The sequence below is a fragment of the Charadrius vociferus genome, unplaced genomic scaffold, assembly GCF_000708025.1.
Source record: "Charadrius vociferus isolate BGI_N301 unplaced genomic scaffold, ASM70802v2 scaffold255, whole genome shotgun sequence".
NCBI lineage: Eukaryota > Metazoa > Chordata > Aves > Charadriiformes > Charadriidae > Charadrius > Charadrius vociferus.
Window position 1 is genome coordinate 2,617,752 of NW_009648785.1, and position 7,476 is coordinate 2,625,227.

Genomic DNA, 7,476 nt, shown 5'->3' on the forward strand with positions numbered 1-7,476 from the left:
GATTTAAAAACACCCTCTAGAATTAACACCAACGGCACCAACCTAGATCACGCTAACATTCTGCTATGGAATGAAGGCATTATTCAACATTTTACACCCAGGTTATACTAATCGGTTATATTAAAACTTCAGAGTCATTCCATTAAAAATTCTTTTCTGGAAAAAATAACCTCAAAAGTCTCATTAATACAAACCCGGTAAATAATTTATTTGTGTTAAGACAGCTTCTTTGGATAATATTGATTTCCAGGGCAAGATGCATAACTATCTTAGAAAAAACAGAGCTAAAGAATTTTCTCCTCTTAACTCATGAAAGTCTTCTTCCTTGTCTTCTCACACATATGTACTGCAGAATTTTTAAGTCACACTTTTTTTTTCCACCCCCACTCCCGAAACAGAAACATATTTAAACTGCAATACTTGTATGTTTTCATAATTCTCACAGATTATGCAGACTTTCTACTGAACATAAGTTATCACAGTCTTAAACTCAGCAAATATCTTGGACTTATTGCTATTGTCAAATTCAACACGAACTCATCAGCATCAATTCTTTCCATCAGCTAAATATATTAAAAATAGGAAGTACAGTTAAGTAATGGAAAAAAAATGGATACTCAAGGCATAAACAAGCACTTAAAATCAGCAGTAAAACCGTGAAGCATCATGTTTCGATGACAATCGTGGAGCCTAACACTGGAAACCATACCACTATAAGCCAAGAAGGTAAAGGCGGGGGGGGGGCACACACACACATATACTGCTTCCGTCCTCTGTACATTAAACTCAGCCCTACACAGACTTCAATGCCATCTATACACATACTACTTGCTGTGGAGAGCGCATGTAATATGGAGATAGAGGAACTGAAACAAAGTTCTGTAGAATAATATTTTCTAGTTAATCAAAATTTTCCAAGACAAATTACATCAAAGTGCTCAACTACTAAAACAGTAAAAAGCACTGGGCTCTTTCTTGGAACTATGCTGATGGTTGTTAGAAACAACTTTTAATATATTCAGCTAATGAAGAAATAGAAACCTGTGTGTGTGAAGCAGCTCAGCAACACCACGATACATATTCAACACCAAGCTAATGAAACGTAAACATGAGTTCTGTCACTATTTTCACGAGATTAAATTGGGCCCCAAAGACCAACAGATCAAAGTTGCTGAAAGTATGAAGCAATTTCACTTGTCACGCGAATGACTAATAAGGAGGTTACAGCGGTAACTTATTCCAGGTCATCTCTACCTAGCTGTATGCTTACCTTTTAGAGTGATGCAACAACCAAGGCTGTTAATTATTATATGCATAAAAACATAAACTGCAATCCTGACTTTCAAAGTCCCTCCTGTTCCTGTGTTATAAGTTATGTAAATTCTTGCACTTTACCATTACCAAGAAGCCAGTGTCCCTAGTCATTTGACAGCACATGTTTACAGGAAAGTTTCAGAGGTTTTCAAGGTAAGGGGGAGGGCGTGGAGAGAGTAGAGAGGACTGCAGAAGTTAAGACTTTCTTAAGACGAGTTATCACTGCCATCCTAAATGAGGATAAATACCAAATTAAGTAGCAGTTTAAAAAATATTAAAAAAAAAAAACCAAACACTTACATGACCTTCAAATAAAAGCAGTAAGCTTATATTGAATGAAATGTTTTCTTTAGATAGACATTTGGGTTAAGGAAGACTATCTGTGTCACCAGAACTGAACTCTCACTTTCTTATCATAACGTCACTGGCAACATGCTTCAGATTCTCTCTCTGCTCTGACATTACCACCATCTCCTCTGCTGCTCTGCTCTCCGCTCCACCCACCCCTCAATCCTCCTCAACATCTCTGACAACACTTCTTTCCAGAGGGTCTTGTGCTTGTAAATTCAATCACACTCAGCATCCCTACATCACAGCAAAGATTGAGACGTTCATTACAACCCCGTGACCTCCCATCTTACCCAGTCCCTCTACTACCTGAGCCGCTATCCAAACACAACCCAAGATGGGTATGCTGTCTCTGGTCTTGTAATCAATAGCTGGGTTTGTGTGCTGCTAGTTCTTTCACTTTTCATTAGATTTTCTCAAATCTAATTTACATCTTAATCTAAATTTTCTTAAACAGGTGTCTGTACCTTCCACGAAGTGTGTTGCTCTTTTGGTCAACTGCTACCACGATACCATGAGTTTTTAAAAGGAATTATTTTGAACTGTAACTAACAGCAACCTTTTACACTTTGGCCTTTCACGTTTATGTAAACAGAAAAAAAAGTGGAACTCAGCAAAAGATGTTCCTGTTTTGGGAATAAGCATCTCTCTATCCACTTGTCTACGCCAAGTATTTGGAGATGCCTATTGATTCCAGATGCTGACTCTCAGGACCAGCATCCAGAAGATGACTCATCACTTCTTAAAAGTTCAGTACAGCACCCATATTTACAAGTAAAGGTATATTTTTAAGATAACAGAACGATGGCAACATTTTATATACATAATTATGTTAAATGTGCACTAATCTTTCAGCCTTGTACCTCATGCCACTACCACAAACACTTGTTTATTCAGCTATAGTTAATTTCCAAAACATTTTGTTAAAAAAAGAAGCAATAGCAAGAAACCTATGCAAAGATATTTTTGAGATACAAGAAGCCATTTAAGATAAAAATTACTCCTCAAGTTTTCAGCATCTGGATAAAAAAAATGAAAGGCATCAATTTTATTGAATAAAAGATAAACTTGCATAAACATTCAAACAAAAACATTTCATAGAATCAGAGTGGTTTGGGTTGAAATGGACCTTAAAGATCATCTACTTCCAACCCCCCTGCCATGGGCAGGGACACCTCCCACTAGACCAGGTTACAGTATTTATAGTAAGTTTGTCCTTAAAAATCACCCATGCTTCTAACCAGCACTTTCTTTCTGGCCCACTGTCAGAATATCATCACTTCTGGCATAAAAAAGGGTCTATGAAGATTACAGTTTTTGTCTGGGGCATAAATTTAAGGAAGCAGAACCAGTCAGGAACAAGAGCACACTACCAACAGGAGTACAGTGCTCAAATCACTGTTCTCATTTTACAGCCGCACAGGGGACAAACACCAACAGTAACACTGCACTAGTTCATACAGAAGAATCCTGAACACTTCTCTACCCCAAAAACAGGACAAGAGGTCAAAAGGTACAAAAAGAAACCAGAGAAGGAAACAAAGCCAGTGGCATTAGTGAGAAATTGCAAACAAAAAAACAAACAAACAAAAAAAAAATCAAAGACATGACACAGTTACAACTAACTAAAAAAGCCTATCTAAACTGCTGGAAATTACTTTCAGATTCAGATTTACACACAGACAGACATAAAATAACCATGGTATCGCTTGTAACAAAAAAAAAAAGCCCCACCCTTAATATTTAAAAGTGGTATGGTTCAAAAAAAAAAAAAGCCTTCTTGTAGAGGGAATTGCATTAAAAAGTAGAGAGACTACGTTTCTCTGAACATGAAGCATCTGAAGCCTACACTCCTGAAAACATTTAGTCCTTCAAATGGAAGCACCTGACATTAACTACACATTACACCAGTTTCAATATCTGCCTCAACTTGCATAAAGCAATTGGAGTTATAATAGCAGTTTTCGGGTTTTTTTTACATTTAACTTGTTCTACCAGGAATTATTTTTTTCCATTACGTATTTAATTACACTAAGTCATTTCCAAAGACACTATGTTCGTTCTTAAGCTGTCTAGCTAATAATTCTGTGATCACCAAATTGTGTTCTTCCACAGTTTTCCCCCACACTACAAATGCAAGCACAGTGTATTTCTTTTGCCAAGGAAACCTCATAGCCAAGTGTATGTGTACATTTTTACAAACTCAAAATCCTACAGTTTGTAAATGGAAAAATAACACCAAAAAGTAGATCTGAATTTGAAAGATACAAACTAATATTGCAGAATAGAAGACTCAAACTGGAAAAAAGGAGTGTAAGAATATTCTAAAAAGTAAATCCACGGGAACACAGAGACTAGACCATTGCACTTACTTGATTTGTGTTTGAAATAAACAGTTCACAATAATACTAGCAGAAAATGGAACATTTTATAATTATGTTGTATAAACAGACATAACAGGACACAAGGGAAAAGCAGTTCCCTAAAAGCTTAAATATCTTCCATGGATGGGCAAGATCTCAGCGGACTATAAATGAACCTAAAAGATCAAGAAAGCCAAACTAATTAAGTGTACAAAAATAACAGATAGTATCAGAGCAGCACAGAACATTGTCTGGCCTTTACAACTCTTTCATAGGAATGCTGATCAAGTACAGAACACAGATGCTCTTCTATATTTTGTAACCAACTAAAGCTGCTTTTCAGAAAGACGTCCCTTTTAGTTAGAACTGAATATGACTCTGGCTTTATTGAAGTCAAGGCACTTACTGACTTCGAGCAAACTCCTGGCTGTGCCATGCTTCTTATACTGGGTCACCAGCTCTCAATCTCCATGTTTACTGAATCCAAATTTTAAAGCTCGTACAAGTTTGAAAGAGTTTGGGTGTTTCCAGTAACTGTTCCAAACAATAGATCTTCAACATAGCAGATTCACATTTGAAGAGCCATGCTGAAACTAAACTAGGGGAGTCAACCTCCTATTAAAAAAATATCATCCTCATGAAGCAACAAAATACAAGGCAGATTATTTTCTTGCAAACAGGCACCCTCTCGAAAAAAAAAAAAAAAAGACCAAAAAAAACCCCGGTACCATACAGACGCTCCGAATGAGGTCAAGAGTGAACAGGCTTGAGTTAAATTAAGCGTTAAATCAAAGAAGGTCAGCTCAAAAGCAAATGAAGGATTTATTTAAAAGATAATCTTCCACCCTTGCTCAAGCTATAAACATGTGTCAGAAACATTTGTCTTGTCAACATGGAATTCGCAGAAGTTGGCACCCACAGAAAGAGACAGGCACCACCAGCAGAAGGATAGCAAGCCTTGGATTTTTGTTACGGAATACAGCTTTATGGAAAACTTTGTAGCTTGCCAGTTCAGAGAGTAGATGAAACAGAAATGAAGTATTACACTGAAGTTAAGTATAGCAAGCCCTTAGGACTCCATCAGAAAGCATCTAGAAATTCTGCGTCTATTCAAAGAAAACGAAGAAAAACTATAAAAGAAAAGTGAAAAGGGGTTTCTTTTCAACTACTTACTTCGGTTTTTTCTTCTCTCATGAATATACCATTTTGGCTTTCAGTAAAGACTGGGCCACACAACTAGGTCTCCAAAGACAATACCATCAGATTCCATAAATTTTACTTACTTCTTACTTCTCCACTGTAATAGTACACAACAAACATTAAATCCCTCTATTAACTGCTCCATTGCCCCCAACCCACCTGCAGCTGGAACAAACATCTTGTGCATGTGTCAGAAAGTGGAATATGTTCCCCCCTCCAGCTGAGGGGCTGGTGATTACACCTACTACCCACACAACTGTCGATTTGCATATTTTAAGAAATTATACTCACCATGTAACTTCATGACCAGCAAGGGCAGGAATGATTAGCATAATAGTACATGTAAGCAACATACTCTGTGTACTTTGTTATGCTTAAAACTATCCACAAGTGTAATCATACTTGCAATATGCTTCCGTAGCTATGTGAGAGCCACAAGAAGGCTGTATACGCTCGGCTGTGGATGGCGGCAGTTCACGCAGTCATAAAACCCTGTGGTCTTCCAGCATAAATTAAAGACAAGATCACAACTGTACCGAGGCATGATTTAAAAGGCAAAATTATTATTATCCCCCCCAATTAAACAATAACATAGATGGCTTGTCATCAATATTAAAGATCAAAGTACAGTTTCAAGAGCAAGACTATTCTGCCTCCACCGTCCAAATAAAGCAACACTGCACCTCTAAAATATGAGTTATTGATGTCTTATGTTATTTCTTACATGACTACACCAACAGGAAGAGTTACCAATGATTCTAGAGGGGCTGAAAAAGCTTTACAGAAGCAGCTGCAGTATAGCTAGTTCTTTAAGAATTTAATAGACTTTCACTATTTGTAACAGTACCTGGAGAGGCTGCACACAGCCGTGCCTTCAGACTCAAAGTCTGTGCAACCTACCAGGTACAAAACCACAGTATGTAGCATATGATGTATCAAAACAAGACTCTGGTGGATGTACATAGGAGGTAATTAGCACACAAAGAAACAACACAGTATGTAGCATTTGTTTTGATACATCATGACTCTGGTGGATGTACGTAGGAGGTAATTAGCACACAAAGAAACAGAAATGGAAAAACAGACACCAGGGAAAAGAGGGATGCTAGCATCCAGAAGAGACGCATGATTCGCGGATACACTTGTGTTTTCGTAGCACCAAGGAAATTAAGATAATGCTTGAAGACTTCTTCAAAAAGAAAAATACTTTTTTGTATGCCTCTCCAGTGGTCACAGCTCTCATGACATATGCTACATTCACTCAGAGAAAAGAGAAGGTCCAGAAAACCTCCTGAAGTGACAGTTCTCTTCATACAGACTTGTTTTGCAGTCTTCAGAAAAAAGTATCCCAGAAATCTAACACTTCACCAGAAGAAAGAGGGTCTTAACATATAGATTCGTAAAATATAGAAATTAACACACTAGGGATCCATGCAAGTCTCCTATCAAATAACCTAGCCATAGGCCTACGTAAATCAGTTAACAGTCCTATTTAATATTGTCTCCCAATAAAGCTGAAAAATATTTAAAGCTAAATTATGAAATCATATTTTAATTCAATAAATCTATTCTCTCTTAGACAACAGTAACTGCAAAGAGAATGCAATTACCCAGTTGAGTAAGGAGAACACGTGCATAAAAGACAACACTGCATGTCTCCTATACGCAATGTGTATTTCCTTCCTTGAACTGAAGCAGAAGAGAGACAAACCCCATCAAAACACCTCTCTGAGCTTTGAATAGTCCTGAAAACAATCATGAGGCAGTCGGAGAGGAAACCGCAAGAGCTCTCTCCATCCGCACGTAAGGTGTAGTGTTGCACTTGACTGCAGAAGGTCGAGGAAGATGGGACAGCAGGAGCACTGCTCGTCTGCTCTGTGTCTCCGCTTGGAGAGCGCGGGGCAGGCAGCAGCGCTGAGAGCGACGCGCGGGGCCAGGGAAGACACGAAGGTTACACGCATCCGTTGTAAACAACGCAGCAAAAGGCCGGAGGATCTCAGTGTCACAAGTGCTAACACGAAACCCGGTGCATACCTTACAGTACCGAGGCTGCACTCCAAGGCTGAGGTCTTGAACACATAACACGGTGCACAGGGGCACATTCAGAAGCACACCTATGTCCTGCCTGCACGCACAGTACTTCCCCTTTTCGCTGAAGGCACAGGGAGAGGAAAACCCAGCCCGGGTGAGAGTTGGCGTCCTCAGCCGCCGGCCCTCACGCCCAGCCCGCGGCGGGAGATGCACGCCCAGC